This window comes from Chiloscyllium punctatum, chromosome 49, assembly GCF_047496795.1.
Source record: "Chiloscyllium punctatum isolate Juve2018m chromosome 49, sChiPun1.3, whole genome shotgun sequence".
In the NCBI taxonomy this organism is placed as follows: domain Eukaryota; kingdom Metazoa; phylum Chordata; class Chondrichthyes; order Orectolobiformes; family Hemiscylliidae; genus Chiloscyllium; species Chiloscyllium punctatum.
The window spans coordinates 32154255-32173604 of record NC_092787.1 but is presented as its reverse complement, the minus strand read 5'-3'; the positions used below and the strand labels follow the sequence as shown (position 1 = coordinate 32173604).

General features: G+C 42.9%; 1 long non-coding RNA gene across 2 annotated transcripts in view; it reads left to right on the top strand.

Moving 5' to 3' along the window:
- LOC140469543 (uncharacterized) overlaps positions 1–14826 on the top strand; it is a 47190-nt gene extending 32364 nt beyond the window's left edge. The window contains exons 5-6 of one of the 2 annotated variants that reach the window (XR_011956144.1): positions 835–901; positions 7131–14826. This is a non-coding gene — a long non-coding RNA (uncharacterized lncRNA). Of the gene's footprint in view, positions 1–834; positions 1127–7130 lie in introns of those variants that run through there. The other variant, XR_011956143.1, reaches the window with a different exon arrangement.
- Positions 14827–19350: the final 4524 nt, after the last annotated feature.

Genomic DNA, 19350 nt, shown 5'->3' with positions numbered 1-19350 from the left:
CACTTGCCTTCTTTGCTCAGACCTTTTGAGCATGTGAATTGTGACATCATGATGAGGCTTCTTTTGGAGTATTTTCTCCAGTTCTGGTCGGACTGCTACAGGAAGGATATGATTAAATTGGAAAAGGTGCAGAAAAGTTTACAAGGATTACAGGGACTGTAGGGTTCAACTTATAAGGAGAGCCAGGATAGATGGAAACCTTTTTCACTGGAAGTTGGAGTTTGAGTGGTGACCTTGTCAAGGTCTATAAAATCATGAGGGGCATAGATAAGCTCTTAAAATTTTATATGATCCTATGAGACACCCCCCTCATTTTTCTCAACTCCAGTGAATACAATCCTAATCTACACAATCTCTTCTCATACATCAGTCCTGCCATCCCAGGAATCAATTTGGTAAATCTTCACTGCACTCCCTCTGAAAAATGCCCTTCCTTAGATAAGGAGACCAAAATTGCACACAATATTCCAGGCATGCTCTTATCAAGGCAAGACATCCTTGCTACTTTACTCAAAACCTCTTCCTATAAAGGCCAATGTACAGTTAGCTGCCTTTACTGCAGTGAATTTTCTGAATAGAATTCAAACTCAAGATTCATGAGTTTTCATCACAACGAAGTATTTAAAACAGTGTTGATCCAAAGGTTCATCAAATGTCTTCCCACAGGAAGGAATTGTTAATGTACCTAATATACTTGTAGGAGTTGGAGTGGGGGCTCTGGTCACAGCAAATTATAAATTATGGGGTTGGGGTTTGTGGGGAGTTAGGAGCTGGGCTCTGGATGCAAAAAAATTATTGGCTTAATAGACTTTCTTGTTTGAAAATTGTTTACAGGACACCGTATTTCTCACTAAGGATCACCTCACAAAGACTTGGACAGAGGAACGATGGAATTGAACCTGTGAGAGCAATATAGCTTACACACTTGGAGTTGATGCTGATTCTCAGTATTTAAAGTGGCAAAGCTTGTTTATCATCATATATTACTGATACAATGTGTTTGCAAATTGGATAAACCATTTATCAATGACTTTAGCCTCACCCAATTATCCAGGCCCAAATTGCAATTTCACTAATTTCCTGTTATGTGACAATAATAGAACATAGAACATAGAACATAGAACAATACAGCACAGAACAGGCCCTTCGGCCCACGATGTTGTGCCGAACTTCTATCCTAGATTAAGCACCCATCCATGTACCTATCCAAATGCCGCTTAAAGGTCGCCAATGAATCTGACTCTACCACTCCCACGGGCAGCGCATTCCATGCCCCCACCACTCTCTGGGTGAAGAACCCACCCCTGACATCTCCCCTATACCATCCACCCTTCACCTTAAATTTATGTCCCCTTGTAACACTCTGTTGTACCCGGGGAAAAAGTTTCTGACTGTCTACTCTATCTATTCCTCTGATCATCTTATAAACCTCTATCAAGTCACCCCTCATCCTTCGCCGTTCCAACGAGAAAAGGCCGAGAACTCTCAACCTATCCTCGTATGACCTACTCTCCATTCCAGGCAACATCCTGGTAAATCTTCTCTGCACCCTCTCCAAAGCTTCCACATCTTTCCTAAAGTGAGGCGACCAGAACTGCACACAGTACTCCAAATGTGGCCTAACCAAAGTCCTGTACAGCTGCAACATTACCTCACGACTCTTGAATTCAATCCCTCTGCTAATGAACGATAATACTCCATAGGCCTTCTTACAAACTCTATCCACCTGAGTGGCAACCTTCAAAGATCTATGTACATAGACCCCAAGATCCCTCTGTTCCTCCACCTGACCAAGAACCCTACCATTAACCCTGTATTCCGCATTCTTATTTGTTCTTCCAAAATGGACAACTTCACACTTGGCAGGGTTGAACTCCATCTGCCACTCCTCAGCCCAGCTCTGCATCATATCTAAGTCCTTCTGCAGCCGACAACAGCCCTCCTCACTGTCCACAACTCCACCTATCTTTGTATCATCTGCAAATTTACTGACCCACCCTTCGACTCCCTCATCTAAGTCATTAATAAAAATTACAAACAGCAGAGGACCCAGAACTGATCCCTGCGGAACTCCACTTGTAACTGGACTCCATGCTGAATATTTACCATCTACCACCACTCTCTGACTTCGACCGGTTAGCCAGTTTTCTATCCAATTGGCCAAATTTCCCTCTATCCCATGCCTCCTGACTTTCCGCATAAGCCTACCATGGGGAACCTTATCAAATGCCTTACTAAAATCCATGTACACTACATCCACTGCTCTACCCTCATCCACATGCTTGGTCACCTCCTCGAAGAATTCAATAAGACTTGTAAGGCAAGACCTACCCTTCACAAATCCGTGCTGGCTGTCCCTAATCAAGCAGTGCCGTTCCAGATACTCGTAAATCCTATCCCTCAGTACCCTTTCCATTACTTTGCCTACCACAGAAGTAAGACTAACTGGCCTGTAATTCCCGGGGTTATCCCTATTCCCTTTTTTGAACAGGGGCACAACATTCGCTACTCTCCAGTCCCCTGGTACCACCCCCGTTGCCAGTGAAGACGAGAAGATCATTGCCAACGGTACTGCAATTTCCTCTCTTGCTTCCCACATAATCCTAGGATATATCCCGTCAGGCCCGGGGGACTTGTCTATCCTCAAGTTGTTCAAAATGTCCAACACATCTTCCTTCCTAACAGATATCTCTTCTAGCTTATCAGTCCGTTTCACACTCTCCTCTTCAACAATACAGTCCCTCTCGTTCGTAAATACTGAAGAGAAGTACTTGTTCAAGACCTCTCCTATCTCTTCCGACTCAATACACAGTCTCCCACCACTGTCCTTGATCGGACCTACCCTCGTTCTCGTCATTCTCAGGTTTCTCACATACGCATAGAATGCCTTGGGGTTATCCTTGATCCTATCCGCCAGGGATTTTTCATGCCCTCTCTTAGCTCTCCTAATCCCTTTCTTCAAGCGTATAACACTTGGATATACGCTAATCATTACAACTCAGATTGCTTCTTCTTGCATGGATTAGCAAAATGTTTTCAGCAACTGTCACAATTTGGGATAGAGAAGAGGTGGACAACAAGCAGACGATTGACCAAAAATAGTTCTAGATAGAAAGAAAAATGTCCCACTTTGGGGTAATTGTCCAATGGTTCACAGGCAAATCTGAACAGAAGGTTTGAGAGCAGATCTAAAGAGGCTTTGGGCTTCAGTGACATTAATTGAGCTGTGGGATGCATTGCACTTTCACAGAACAGCCTCTTGTCTCAGTGGTAACAACCTCAAAGTGGCAAATCAGATTTATTGCAGATTCACTCCTGGCTCTAGAGGAGACCTTTAATAATGCCAGTATATATTTTTTGGTGGCATTCACTGTTTGAATCCTGAGTAGGCTAACTCCCACAAATACCCTTAATTGACATATGCAAGAGCCATAATGTCTATTTTAAACAAATCTAAGGATTGCCTGAACTGGCTTCACCAAATTTCAAGTCTAGTATTCTTTTAACTGTGAGATTTTCATTTCCAGAATTTATCCCATTTCATTCATTTACAGGTGCATAAAGCAGCCACAGATTTTTAAATTCATTCATGGGATGTGGACATCACTGAGCATTTTTTGTCAATTCTAATTACTTATTGGTGGTGAGCTGCCTCTCTGAACTGTTGCTGTCCATATAATGCAGGTACATGCCACTGAAAAGGGAGATCCAGGATTAATTGAGATTCAATTTCTAGGTTCTAATCCTTTAAGGAGCATAAGATCATAAGAATTCCGATCAGGAGTAGGCCATTCAGTCCCTAAAATCTACTTTGCTATTCAGTCCAATTGTAGCTGATCAAATTGTGGCCGTAACTCCACTTTCTTGGCTGCCCTCCTTGCCTTTTGGCTCCATGGTTGATCAAAACCATGTTTTACTCCTTCTTTATTACGTTCAACAGTTCAGCCATCACTGCTCTTAGTGAGAAAGAATTTCAAAGTCTATGAACTCTTGGAGGAAATAGCCAATATTCGTTTGACCCACAACTAATCTTTACAAGTATTGCATACATTTTTTTTCAATCCTTGATCTTTTGTAGTTAACCATGAATAGCATATCCTTATAATTTTTCTTCCTCAATTATATATATCTTCATTGCAATGAAATGTTTCCTTAAGTATTTGCTACATTTTCTCAACTGTCTACATTTAACCTGCTTCCCAATTTCACTTTAGCCAACTTTATTATCGTACCTTGCTTTTATTTAAGCTTAAGACACTGATCATAGACCTATGTTTCTTACTCTCAGGCAGAATGTGAAATTCTATTGTGTTATGATGATTACTGCCTGGAGGTCTTTTTATTATGATATCATTAATTAATCCAGTCTCATTTGACATGATCAGGATCAAAATAGCTTGCTCCCTGATTGACTCTAAAACCTATTCATCTAAGAAATTGACTGAACTCTATGGCCTCTTCTTCCTGCTTATTTTTGCCAATTTGATTTGTCCACTTTATGTGAAGTTTAAAATTGCCCATGATTATTGCAGTACACTTTCAGCAAGTCCCTAATTATTTATTCATGTATGCTCTGCCCTATAATCCAATTAATGTTCAGGGACCTATGAATACTTCCACAAGTAACATTCTTTTGCTATTTCTTAATATCCATAAATTAATTCTCTGCCTTGCTCTTTTTTTAGATTAGATTATTTAGTGTGGAAACAGGCCCTTTGGCCCAACAAGTCCACACCTTCCCACCGAAGCACAATCCACCCAGACCCATTCCCCTACATTTACCCTTTCACCTAACACTACGGGCAATTTAGCATAGCCAATTCACCTAACCTGCACATTTTTGGACTGTGGGAGGAAACTGGTGCACCCAGAGGAAACCCACGCAGACAGGGGGAAGAATGTGCAAACTCCACACAATCAGTCACCTGAGGCAGGAATTGAACCCGGGTCTCTGGCACTGTGAGGCAGCAGTGCTAATCACTGTGCCACCGTACCACCCATATTCTGATCATGGTAACCTCTTATGACTGTAGCAATCTCATCCACTAAAACAGAGGTACCACATCAACTTTTCCTTTCTTCCTGTCCTTCCAAAATACTGTCAAATGTTTATGAATATTCCAATCTAAATCTTGCCACCATGAAACCATTTCTCTGAAATGGCTATCAGATCATACTTATTTCTTTCCACTTATGCTATTAGTTCATGATTTTTTTGTTATGAGTACTCCAGATAAGGTCAGAAGCTTTAACTCTGTCCTTTTATTGTTTTTCTGACCTTATCTGTTGGTATATTCTTATGCTTGTACTTTGTGCTTCTTGCTCTCACTTTGATTGTTACAAACCATATACAGCCTTATTTCCTTGTCTTTTCTAACTTAGTTAAAAGTTACATAGCACCAGGTAATAGTCCAACAAGGGATTATTTGGAAATACAAGCTTTCAGAGCGCTGCTCCTTCTTCAGGTAGCTACATGATGAAGGGACAGTGCTCCGAAAGCTTGTACTTCCAAATAAACCTGGTGGATTATAACATGGTGTTGTGTGATTTTTAACTTTGTCCACCCCAGTCCAACACTGGTATCTCTACATCATGGCTACCTTTCTAACTTAGCAAGTCTTACCTCAAGTAATCAACATCCTTAAGAAACAGCCAGGGAGGTTGGTGGAAGTGACGTCAGAATCACGTGAGTGGTGCTGGTGAAAACCAAATCAGAATTGTCCGTGATGAACTTTACAGGACTGTAACTGATCCAATCCTCAATTTTGGACAGATGGTCAGATGGAATTGGAGGCAGGATGGTGGCAATGCCTAGGAAGATTTAAATGTTAGTTATTTATTCATGTAAGATAACTAGTTAATGAATTATATTTCTGAGAACGAATGTGAATTATGAATAGTTGGTGAGAAAAGCTGGAATCCTGGAGGTAATGAAAAGGGCAGGGAGCAGGAACTATGTGAGATATTTTGGTTGTGCTGAAGCAGGTAAGAACAAATGAAGGGGTTCAATGCAGATGGGCTGTGCAAAAGATGCAAAAAAGAATTTGAATGCATAAGGTATGCAAAGAGGAAGGACAATAAAATAGAACTTCACTCAAACAGGTTATCAATGACTATTAAAATTCTGATAAATTATGGCAAAATTACCAAACAACTGTCATAATAGAAAGTACCTACCTTATAAGAGACCATGCCTGGCCTTGTTTTCAATGAGTCTGTGCAGGTAAACTCCTTGTGAGTCAGCCTCCTCAACATGACTCCAGCTTCCTGCAGGATTAGGTCAAAGATGAGTAAGTTCTCTGCTCAGAATGCCTTCACCCATGTTAGCAGAGGCTTTTTGACATTGGGATAAGCAGACATTCTCATTCTCTTCCTTGGAGTTTATCTCTGCTTTTTAAACTATTTCAAAATGTTCTCCTTGGCTTTCAAAATAATGGACAAACTTGATGGTGAAATCTCCCATTCTTTTGCAATGCCTGCTTCCTGCTTCACCTTCTCTCTCTGAGTGTTGGCAATCAGAGAGTTTGACCACATGAAAAGAAGACAACAGCAGCAGCAGATAAATATGTGGGACACCATGGTCCTCATTGCCCAGAAGCTGCTTCCATATACGGGCAGGTAACTGCCACAGAAAGCCAGATCTAGCCACCCTCATTGTATGTTGGAGAGGCAGTGAGACAGGGTGTGCCAGGAAGCACCCAGACAGAGGAGGAACAACACAGAGGCCCCTCAAAAATACTCAAGATAGTCGAGAGGTGGTCAGCACCTCCACCCACCTAACCCTCTGATCCCTGGAACCTGAAGTCAGAAAAGGTCCACTTGCCTCTGGCCAGAAGGCCCTCAGCATGTCTGGTCAATTCAATGCTCCCAAGGTCCCAAAACCTCCAAGGTCAACAGGCTATATTGTCAGGCAGGCTTCCTCCACTTAAGCTGCTGAAGCCGGGACAACATTGAGACAGAGTTAGAGAGAGGAAACAAAATCCCTTTAATGGCTTAGGTGATATTGCATCGTATAACAAGTCTTGCATTTGCATACAATTTTATTGGTTATGTAATACATCTGTTTTGTTTGTGTGTGTAGCACTAAATATAACTGTGCCAGCATAATGCCTGACTTCATGTCCATACAGGATGTACCATAGACCAGTATCTGTGTTGAGAGGCTGCTGCAGTAAGTGGAAGCATGAGGAAGAAGACATATACAGAGCAATGGTTCCTGCTGACACCATTGGTCCTATCCTACAACATCCCTGATCTTTTCAGCCTGTAATCAGACGTGTTTCATTCGGAATGAGGTTAGACTGATTTGCTTGTAGTTTCCTGGTTTATGTCTTCCAAATTCTTGTATAACAGTTTCATAATGGCTGTCCCCGAGATTGCTGGCATTTCTGTGGCCAAAGAGGAATATTGCCAGGGCCCCATTTTCTCCCTTGCCTTTCCCAACAGCTTGGGACACATCTCATTCAGCCCTGGAGATTTATATACTTTTAAATCTACCAAACCACTCAATAGACAATAGACAATAGGTGCAGGAGTAGGCCATTCTGCCCTTCGAGCCTGCACCACCATTCAATATAATCATGGCTGATTATCCTTAATCAGTATCCTGTTCCTGCCTTATCTCAATAACCCTTGATTCCACTATCCTTGAGAGCCTATCCAACTCTTTCTTAAATGAATCCAGAGACTGGGCCTCCACTGCCCTCTGGGGCAGAGCATTCCACACTGCCAACTCTCTGGGATCCCCTGTGGCTGTTCCCCTCAATAACAAATATACCGTTTTGGATACTGTTGGGGGAGATGACTTACCAGGGATAAATCATGGGATACAGGTCTCTGGCACAGAGTCTGTCCCTGTTGCTCAGAAGGGAAGGGGAAAGAGGAGCAGAGCATTTGTCATTGGGGAACTCCATAGTTTGGGGGACAGATAGGGGGTTCTGTGGGAACAAGAGAGACTCATGGTTGGTGTGTTGCCTCGTGATGTCTTGGATCATGTTTTCGGGATCCTTAAGGTGGAGGGGGAGCAGCCCCAAGTCGTGGTCCACATAGGCACCAACGACATGGGTAGGAAAAGGGATGGGATTTAAGGCAGAAATTCAGGGAGCTGGGTGGAAGCTTAGTGCTAGAACAAACAGAGTTGTCATCTCTGGTTTGTTGCCTGTGCCACATGCTAGCGACATGAGGAATAGGGAGAGAGCAGAGTTGAACACATGACTACAGGGAAAGTGCAGGAAGGAGGGTTTCAGATACCTAGATAATTTGGGGCTCATTCTGGGGTAGGTGACACCTCTACAAACAGGGTGGTCTACACCTGAACCAGAGGATACAAATCCTGGGGGAGAAGTTTGTTAATGCTCTTTGGGAGGGTTTAAACTAATTCAGCAGGAGGTTGGGAACCCAAGTTGTAGTTCCAGTGTCCAGGAGGTTGAGAGCAGTGAGGTCAGAAATAAGGTTGCAAGGTCACAAGAGTTCACTAGCAAGCAGGAAGGTGGTTTGAAGTGTGACTACTTCAACACCAGGAGCATCTGGAATAAGGTGGGTGAACTTGCAGTATGGGTTGGTACCTGGGACTTCGATATTGTAACCATTTCAAAGACATGGGTAGAGCAGGGATAGAAATGGTTGTTGCAGGTTCCAGGATTTAGGTGTTTCAGTAAGAACAGAGAAGATGGTAAAAGGGAGGGAGATGTGGCATTGTTAGTCAAGGACAGTATAATGGTGGCAGAAAGGACATTTGAGGACTTGTCTACTGAGATAGTAGGGGCTGAGATTAGAAATAAGAAAGGAGAGGTCACCCTGTTGGGAGTTTTCCAAAGGCCTTCAAGTAGTTCAAGATGTAGAGGCAAGGATAGCAAAGATGATTCTGGACAGGAGCGAAAGTTACAGGGTAGATGTTATGGGGGGCTTTAACTTTCTAGATATTGACTGGAAAAACTGTAATTTGAGTACTTTAGGTGGGTCAGTTTTTTTCCAATGTGTGCAAAACGACTTCCTGACACAGTGTGTAGACAGGCCAACAAGGGGCGAGGCCGCATTGGATTTGATACTGGGTAATGAACCTGGCCAGGTGTTAGATTTGGAGGTAGGTGAGCACTTTGGTGATAGTGACCACAATTCAGTTATGTTTACTTTCGCGATGGAAAAGGATAGGTATTTACAACAGGACAAGAGTTATAGCTGGGGGAAAGGCAATTATGGTGCGATTAGGCAAGATTTAGGATGCATAGGATGGAGAAGGAAACTGCAGAGATGGGTACAAATGATTATTCAAGGAACAGCTACTGCGTGTCCTTGATTTAGTATGTACCTGTGAGTCAGGGAGGAAGTGGAAGAGCGAGGAAGCTGTGGTTTACTAAAGAAGTTGAATCTCTTCTCGAGGAGGAAGAAGAAGGCTTATGTTAGGATGAGACATGAAGGCTCAGTTAGGGTGCTTGAATGTTACAAGTTAGCCAGGAAAGACCAAAAGGGAGAGCTAAGAAGAGCCAGGAGGGGATATGAAAAGTCATTGGCAGATAGGATCAAGGAAAACCCTGAAGCTTTCTATAGGAATATCAGGAAAAAATAAATAACTAGAGAAAGATTAGGGCTAATCAAGGATAGTACTAGGAAGTTGTGTGTGGAGTCCAAGGAGACAGGGGAAGCGCTAAATGAATATTTTTCATCAGAGACAATGTTATTGAGCAGAATAATGAGATACAGGCTACTAGACTAGACAGGATTGAGGTTCACAAGGAGGAGGTGTTAGCAATTCTGAAAAGTGTGAAAATAGACAATAACCCTGGGCCAGATGGGATTTATCGTAGGATTCTCTGGGAAGCCAGGGAGGAGATTGTCGAGCCTTTGGCTTTGATCTTTATGTCATCATTGTCTACAGGAATAGTGCCAGAAGACTGGAGGATAGCAAGTGTTGTCCCCTTGTTCAAGAAGGGGAGTAGAGACAACCCTTGTTATTATAGGCCAATGGGCCTTAATTCAGTTGTGAGTAAAGTGTTGGAAAAGGTACCCCACGGTAAGCTATTGCACAAAATATGGAGGCATAGGATTGAGGGTGATTTAGTGGTTTGGATCAGAAATTGACTAGCTGAAAGAAGGCAGGGGGTGGTAGTTGATAGGGAAATGTTCATCCTGGAGTTAAGTGGTGTACTACAAGAATTTATTTTGGGGCCACTGCTGTTTGTCATTTTTGTAAGTGACCTAGATGAGGGCATAGGAGGAGGGGTTAGTAAATTTGCAGGTGACACTAAGTTCAGTGGAGTTGTGGATTGTGCAGAAGGATGCTGCAGGTTACAGAGGGACAAAGCTAAGCAGCAGAGCTGCGCTGAGAAGTAGCAAATGGAGTTTAATGTGGAAAAGTGTGAAGTGATTCATTTTGGAAGGAGCAACAGGAATAAAGAGTACTGGATTAACGGTAAGATTCTTGGTGTTGTGGATGAGCAGAGAGATCTTGATGTACATAGATCCCTGAAAGTTGCCATCAGGTTGATAAGGTTGTTAAGAAGGTGTACTGTGTGTTAGGTTTTTTTAGTAGAAGGATTGAGTTTCAGAGCCATATGATCATGCTGCAACTGTACAAAACTCTGGGGCAGCTGCACTTGGAGTATTGCATATAGTTCAGGTCACCACATTAAAGGAAGGATGTAGAAGCTTTGAAAAGGGTTCAGAAAAGATTTAGCAGGATATTGCCTGGTATGGAGGGAAGGTCTCATGAGGGACTTGAGGCTGTTTTTGTTCAAGAAAAGAAGGTTCAGAGGTGACTTAATAGAGACATATAAGATAATCAGAGGATTAGATAGGGTGAACAGGGAGAGCCTTTTTCCTTGGATGGTGATGGCTAGCATGAGGGGACATAGCTTTAAATTGAGGGGTGATAGATATAGGACAGATGTTAGAGGTAGTAGGGGCATGGAACTTTAAGGGCATTTAAATGGTCATTGGATAAACATATGGATGAAAATGGAATAGTGTAGGTTAGGTGGGCTCCAGATTAGTTCCACAGGTTGGCACAGCATTGAGGGCCAAAGGGTCTGTACTGGGCTGTAATGTTCAATGTTCTATAATACTGCGAGGTCACTACCTCCACTACTTACATAGGCCACTGAATAAATTTAACAGCAACACAGCCCTGGGAACATCAGCTTTAAAGTTACACATTATCCTTAGACATGTATCACTATTCATCCATTATCATTACATTAAAATTGTGAAAGGCCCAGTCAATGTCATCATGGCTTCAGTGTCACTGCAAGAACTACAGAGGTTCATGGCAGAGATGCACTAAAGAAACTGAGTTACACAAGAAATTTAGCCTTGCCATCTTTTCTATAAGAAGTAGGAGCAGAATTAAGCCTTTTGGTCCATCATGTCTGTTCTGCCATTCAATCATGGCTGAGGTGTTCCTCAACTCCATTCTCCTGCCTTCTCCCCATAACCCTTAATCCCCTTACTCATCAAGAACCTATCTATCTTTGTCTTAAAGACACTTAACAACTTGGCCTCCACAGCCCTCTGCAACAATGAATTCTACAGATTCACCACCTTCTGGCTGAAGAAATTCCTCATCATTTTAGTTCTAAAGAGTTGTCACTTCACTCTGAAGTTGTGCCCTCTGGGTCCTAGTCTCTCCTTCAAATGGAAATATTTCATTCACATCCACTCTATCCGGGTCTGTTAATATTCTCTAAGTTTCAATCAGAGATCCCCCACTGCCACCACCACCTTCCTTCTAAACTCTATCGATAAAAGACCCAGAAACCTCAACCACTCCTCATCCGTGAACCCTCAGACCTTCCCCCCACTTACCCCATCCCCTATCCCAACTCCAGAACATTCTTCTTTAGATATGGGTCACAAGACTGCTCAATATTCCAAATGTGGTCTGACAAGAGCCTTATACAGCCTTTGCAGTACATCCCTGCTCTTGTATTCTAGCCCTCTTGAAATGAATGTGAACATTGCATTTGCCTTCCGAACTAGGACTCCCAAATCCCTTTATCCTTGAGATTCCTGAAGGCTTTCACTGTTTAGAAAATAGAATGCCTCTATTCTTCCCACCAAGGTGCACAGCCTCACACTTTCCCATATTATATTCTACCTGACACTTCTTTGCCCACTCTCCTAGCTTGTACAAGTCCTTTTGCAGCCTCACCATTTCCTCAACACTACCTGTCCCTCCACCCATCTTTGTGTCATCTGCAAACTTTGCAATAATGCCCCAGTTCAAGAACAATCAACTTTAAATCGTTGACCTCTTTGATTGCTGGCTTTAGAATTCCTGTCCTGGGTTCTCATCTCAACTGGTCTTGGAGGCTGGCAAATGCGAAGCCTAGAAATGTTCACACATATTTAGAAATGACTGAGTAACTGTGCAACTCAGGATAATATATTATTCATGTTTTAATGTACAGTTGGAGATCTATGAAAAGCTCATGTGCTTTCATTTGGTATATGTGCAGCATTTGTCCAAAGGACTTTGTGAACAGATTTGGATTCATTGGTGCATGAGTTATATCTGTAATGAGGGTTCCTGATGCCAAATTCAGAAGCAGTGCTTAAAGAGCCCAAAGCAATTATTCTCCTGCTGAGGTTCAACAGATTTTGCCAGTACATTGTTTAAGACTGAAGCTTGCCTCACGTAAGAAAGGATAAAGAAATGAACGTTGGTGACAGTCCATTATTACTTTTGGTACGCGCTGTGACACTTCAAACTCGTACCGTGAGTAATAATGCACAGTGGCCTACACATCCACCGCAGGCTTGTACCGTGAGTAATAATGCACAGTGGCTTACACATCCACCGCAGGCTTGTACCGTGAGTAATAATGCACAATGGCCGACACATCCACTGCAGGCTCGTACCATGAGTAATAATACACAGTGGCCTGCACATCTACCGCAGGCTCATACCGTGAGTAATAATGCACAGTGGCCTACACGTCCACCACAGGCTCGTACCGTGAGTAATAATGCACAGTGGTCTCCACATCCACTGCAGGGTCGTACCGTGAGTAATAGTGCACAGTGGCCTACACATCCACTGCAAGCTCCTACCGTGAGTAATAATACACAGTGGCCTACACATCCACCGCAGGCTCGTACCGTGAGTAATAATGCATAGTGGCTTGCACATCTACCGCAAGCTCATACCATGAGTAATAATGCACAGTAGCCTACACATCCACCATAGGCTCGTACCGTGAGTAATAATACACAGTGACCTACACATCCACCGCAGGCTCGTACCGTGAGTAATAATGCACAGTGACCAACACATCCACCACAGGCTCTTACCATGAGTACTAATGCACAGTGACCAACACATCCACCACAGGTTCTTACTATGAGTAATAATGCACAGTGGCCTCCACATCCACTGCAGGCTTGGTCCGTGAGTTATAATGCACAGTGGCCTGTACATCCACCGCAGGCTCCTACCATGAGTAATAATGCACAGTGGCCTGTACATCCACCGCAGGCTTGGTCCGTGAGTAATAATGCACAGTGGCCTGTACATCCACCGCAGGCTCCTACCGTGAGTAATAATGCACAGTGGCCTGTACATCCACCGCAGGCTTGGTCCATGAGTAATAATGCACAGTGGCCTGTACATCCACCGCAGGCTTGGTCCGTGAGTAATAATGCACAGTGGCCTGTACATCCACCGCAGGCTTGGTCCGTGAGTAATAATGCACAGTGGCCTGTACATCCACCGCAGGCTCCTACCATGAGTAATAATGCACAGTGGTCTGTACATCCACCGCAGGCTTGGTCCGTGAGTAATAATGCACAGTGGCCTGTACATCCACCGCAAGCTCCTACCGTGAGTAATAATGCACAGTGGCCTGTACATCCACCGCAGGCTTGGTCCATGAGTAATAATGCACAGTGGCCTGTACATCCACTGCAGGCTTGGTCCGTGAGTAATAATGCACAGTGGCCTGTACATCCACCGTAGGCTTGGTCCATGAGTAATAATGCACAGTGGCGTCCACATCCACCGCAGGCTCCTACCGTGAGTAATAATGCACAGTGGCCTACACATCCACTGCAGGCTCCTACCGTGAGTAATAACGCACAGTGACCTACACATCCACTGCAGGCTCGTACCGTGAGTAATAATGCACAGTGGCCTACACATCCACCACAGGCTCCTACCATGAGTAATAATGCACAGTGGCCTACACATCCACCACAGGCTCGTACCGTGAGTAATAATGCACAGTGGCCTCCACATCCACTGCAGGGTCGTACCGTGAGTAATAATGCACAGTGGCCTACACATCCACTGCAGGCTCCTACCGTGAGTAATAACGCACAGTGACCTACACATCCACTGCAGGCTCGTACCGTGAGTAATAATGCACAGTGGCCTACACATCCACCACAGGCTCCTACCATGAGTAATAATGCACAGTGGCCTACACATCCACCACAGGCTCGTACCATGAGTAATAATGCACAGTGGCCTCCACATCCACTGCAGGGTCGTACCGTGAGTAATAATGCACAGTGGCCTACACATCCACCGCAGGCTCTTCATCTCTGCTCAGAATTAGACATAGGATTTTCATGGTTTCTCAATAGAAGTGACAGCACAGATTTAACCTTAGCAACATCGTGAACTGTTTGTTCCTTTCAGAAAACGGACTTGAAATTACACTAGAGATTTTTTTATGATCATTAATTTAAAACTCCTTTTCATTGATGCAAGGTTCTTCACAAATGAATAACATGTGTGGCAAATGGAGAATCTAATCCAGTTATTGTTTTTTCTTTGTTTTGATAGTTTGCAATTTGTTCCTTTGGAAAATAAATTTTTTTAAAAAGTCAGTGTCTGGCTGCAGTGCAGATAAAGCAACAACTTATATTTACACAGAAACTTTCACATATTAAAATATCCCAATGCACTTCACAGTAGATTTAATAAAATGTGACAATGAGCAGCAGATGGGATATTATGCCAGTGTTCTAAATGCTGGGTTAAAGAGTTAGGTTTTCAAGAGCACATTTTAAAGGGGAGAGAAGTGAGAAGCTTTGGAAATGAATTGAAGTGTTTAGATGCTTGGCAGTTAAAAGCACAAAGCCAATATTAAAGATGTGGAAACAGAGATGCTCAAGAAGCCTGCACATTGGTTTGAGAGAGTTGTAATACTGGAAGAATTTACAGAGAAGAATGAGGCCAGTGCAAAGTTTGAAAATGAGAATAGGAATTTTAAAATTGAGGCATTGCTGAACCAGGAGGCAATATAGGTCAAAGAGCATAGGGCTGATAGGTGAATAGTCCTTGGTGACAGTTAAGATGTAGGCACCAGCGCCATGGATGATCTCATTACAAAAGGCAGAATGCAGGAGACTGGCCAGGAATGCATTGGAATAGTCAAACCTAGAGGTAATAAGCTACAAATGAGGTTTTCAGTAGCAGATGAGCCAAGATTAGGCCAAGTAGGATGGTGTCAGCTGATTTGGAAATTTGTAATAAGGAAGTCAAAAGGTATGTGGGTAAATAAAAATATAGAGGCCACAGTCGAATCAATTATGATCTTATCAAGTGGATAAACTAGGCTTGAGAGGCCAAATAGCTTCCTCCTGCTCCAGATTTGTCTGCTTGTATGTACAGAAGTAAAAATAGCAGTCTTAGTGACGGAATGAATATGAAGCTCAAGTTGAGATCAAATGTGTATACAAGGTTTCCTCAGTCAATGAGGGTATCTCACCAAGGAGAGGGATAGTGTTGGTAGCTGGGAAACAGACTTTGGAGCACGGTTCAAAAGAAACTTGAGATTATCATTACTTTCAAGGATATCCTGGAACAGTGAGAGTTACCAGAGGAGTGTGGGAATGTTAGTGCTTTATGTGGTTCAGTCTGATCTAGAAATGAATGGCCACATATCTCTGTAATAAATTTGAACTCTAATAGATTGCAAAGCTACCATGCAGAAACAAACACAGAAAATGCTGGAGAAACTCAGCAAGTCTGGCAGCATCTGGGGAGAGAGAAGCAGTTGATATTTTGCTTCCAGTCTGACTTTTCTTTCGAACTGATCACTTTTTTGTCAGGCTTACAACATATGAATATTTGTAAGGAGACATAGATCACAAAAGATATGAGACATCTCTTCTCCATTACAGAAAGACAATTGATTTTGGATAAATTGAGGCTAACTGCTCCACAAGTGTTGGGAAAGATCAGGAGACAGGCCTCCAATAATTACAACCAACCTGACCTCATTCCCATCGACTTGCAATATAACATTAATCAATTTGCATCCCTCCACACTAATAACTGCTAAGAATTACCTAAAGGAAAAATGTTTTATCAAAGATGTTGTGTGAGTTAAAAAAAAACTTCTAGTTATTTCAACTCAGGTCTTGAAGACAACAAATTGTTTTGAAAGAGTTTGCAAATGTCAAATTTATTCATAGATGAGCACAAACACAATGGATTATATAGGTGCTCTATGTTAAATAGTTTGATTTCGAAGATAATGTTTTCATCACAGATGTATGTTCAAAGTGAAAAGAAATGTATTAATCAAGTCCCCTTGGATACAAGTAGCAGCATCAGTATAACTGTTTAAATTAGAACTTAGAACATAGAACAGCGCAGAACAGGCCCTTCTGTTGCGTTGACCTGTGGACTAATCTAAACTCCTCCCTCCACACTATCCCATCATCATCCTTATGCTTATCCAAGGACTGTTTAAATGCCCCTAATGTGGCTGAGTTAACTATGATGGCAGGCAGGGCATTCCAAGCCCTTACCACTGTATGAGTAAAGAACCTGGCTCTGACATCTGAATTAAATCTATCACCCCTCAATTTGCAGCTATGTCCCTTCGTACAAACCGACATCATCATCCTAGGAAAAAGACTCTCACTGTCCACCCTCTGATCATCTTGTATATCTCTTTAAATCCCCTCTTAGCCTTCTTCTCTCCAATGAGAACAGGCCCAAGTCCCTCAGCCTTTCCTCATAAGACCTTCCCTCCAGCCCAGGTAAATCTCCTCTGTATTTTTTCCAATGCTTCCACATCCTTCTTGTAATGGGGCAACCAGAACTGTACATAATATTCCAAGTGTGGCCACACCAGCGTTTTGTATAGTTGGAGCATGGCGCCATGGCTCCGGAACTTAATCGCTCTTCCAATGAAACCTAACACACCGTATGCCGCCTTAACAACACTATCAACCTGGGTGGCAACTTTTAGGGATCTATGTACATGGACACCAAGATCCCTCTGCACATCCACACGACCAAGAATATTTCCATTGACCCAGTACTCTGCCTTCCTGTTATTCTTCCCAAAGTGCATCACCTCACATTTAGCTGCATTGAACGCCATTTGCCACCTCTCAGCCCAATCCTGCAGTTTATCCAAGTCAGCACATTTTGAGAATATTTGTAGCTCAGGTTGAGGTTCTGGATGTAGGTTTGCTCATTGAGTTGGAACGTTCATTTTCAGATGTTTCGTCACCATACCAGGTAACATCTTTAGTAAGCCTCCAGATGAAGCACTGGTGGTATAGCCCACTTTCTATTTATGTGTTTGGGTTTCCTTCGGTCCCCCTTTATCCAAGTCCCCCTGCAACCTACAACATTCTTCCACACTGTCCATCACTCCACCAACTTTAGTGTCATCTGCAAATAACTCATCCAACTATGTCTAAGTCATTTATAAAAAAGACAAACAGCAGTGGTCCCAAAACAGATCCTTGTGGCACACCACTTGTATCTGGGCTCCCAGCTGAATATTTTCCATCAACCACCACTCACTGCCTTCTTACAGAAAGCCAGTTTCTAATCCAAACTTTAAGTCACCTTCAATCCCATGTCTCTGCATTTTCTCCAAAAGCTTACCATGTGAAACCATATCAAAGAATTTACTGAAGTCCATGTACACCATGTCAACTTCCCTACCCTCATCTACATGCTTGGTCACCTTCTCAAAAATCTCAATGAGGTTTGTGAGACACGACCTACCCTTGACGAAACCACGTTGACTATCTGAAATCAAATTATTGCTTGCTAGATGATTATAAATCCTATCTCTTATAATCCTTTCCAAAACCTTTCCTACAACAGACCTATTGCTCACTAGTCTATAATTACCTGGGTCATCTCTACTGCCCTTCTTGAACAAGGGCGCAACATTTACAATCCTCCAGTCCTCTGGTACTAAACCTGTAGACAATGACGACTCAAAGATCAAGGCCAAAGGATCCGCCATCTCCTCCCTAGCTTCCCAAAGAATCATCTGATAAATCCCATCCAGCCCAGGGGACTTATCCACTTTCACTTTCCAGAATTGATAACACCTCCTAACTAACCTCAATCCTTTCTAGTTTATTAGCCCCTTTCTCAGCCTTCTCCTTTACAATATTCTCCTTTTTCCAAGTGAAAACTGATGAGAAATGTTCGTTTAGCACCTCTCTGATCTCCACAGGGTCCACACACAACTTCCCACTTCTGTCTTTGACTGGCCCTATTCCTATCCTAGTCACCCTTTTATTCCTCACATACCTATAGAAAGCTTTAGGGTTCTCCTTTATTCTATTTGCTAAAGACTGTTCGTGTCCTCTCTTTGCTCTTCTTAACTCTCTCTTTAAATCCTCCCTAGCTGATCTGTAACTCTCCATCACCTCATCTGAACCATCTTGCCTCATCAACACATAAGCCTCCTTCTTCCGCTTAACAAGAGATGCAATTTCTGTCATAAACCACGGTTCCCTTCCCTTATCACTTCCTCCCTGCCTGACAGGAACATACCTAAAAAGAACACGCAATATCTGTTCCTTAAACCAGCTCCACATTTCGATTGTCTGCATCCCCTGCATTTTGCTACCCCGTTCTATGTATCCTAAGTCTTGTCTAATCGCATTATAATTGCCCTTCCCCCATCTATAACTCTTGCCTTATGCATGTACCTATCCCTTTCCATCGCTAAACTAAACATAACCAAATTATGGTCACTCATTACAAAGTGCTCACCTACAACTAAATCAAACACCTGGCCTGGTTCGTTACCAAGTACCAGATCCAGTGTGGCCTCCCCTCTTGTTGGCCTTTCAACATACTGTGTCAGGAAGCCCTGCTACATACATTGGACAAAACCCGATCCATCCGATGTACTGGAGTTATACCATTTTCAGTCAATGTTGGGGAAGTTAAAGTCCTTCAATATGACCATTCTGTGCCTTTCCCTCCTACCCAGAATCATTTTGCCAATCCTCTCCTCTACACCCCTGGAACTTTGCGGAGTCCAATAAAAATTCTCCCAGCAGTGAGATCTCTTCTATCCTGTTTCTAACCTCAGCCCGTACCACTTCAGTGGATGAGTCCTCGTCAAAAGTTCT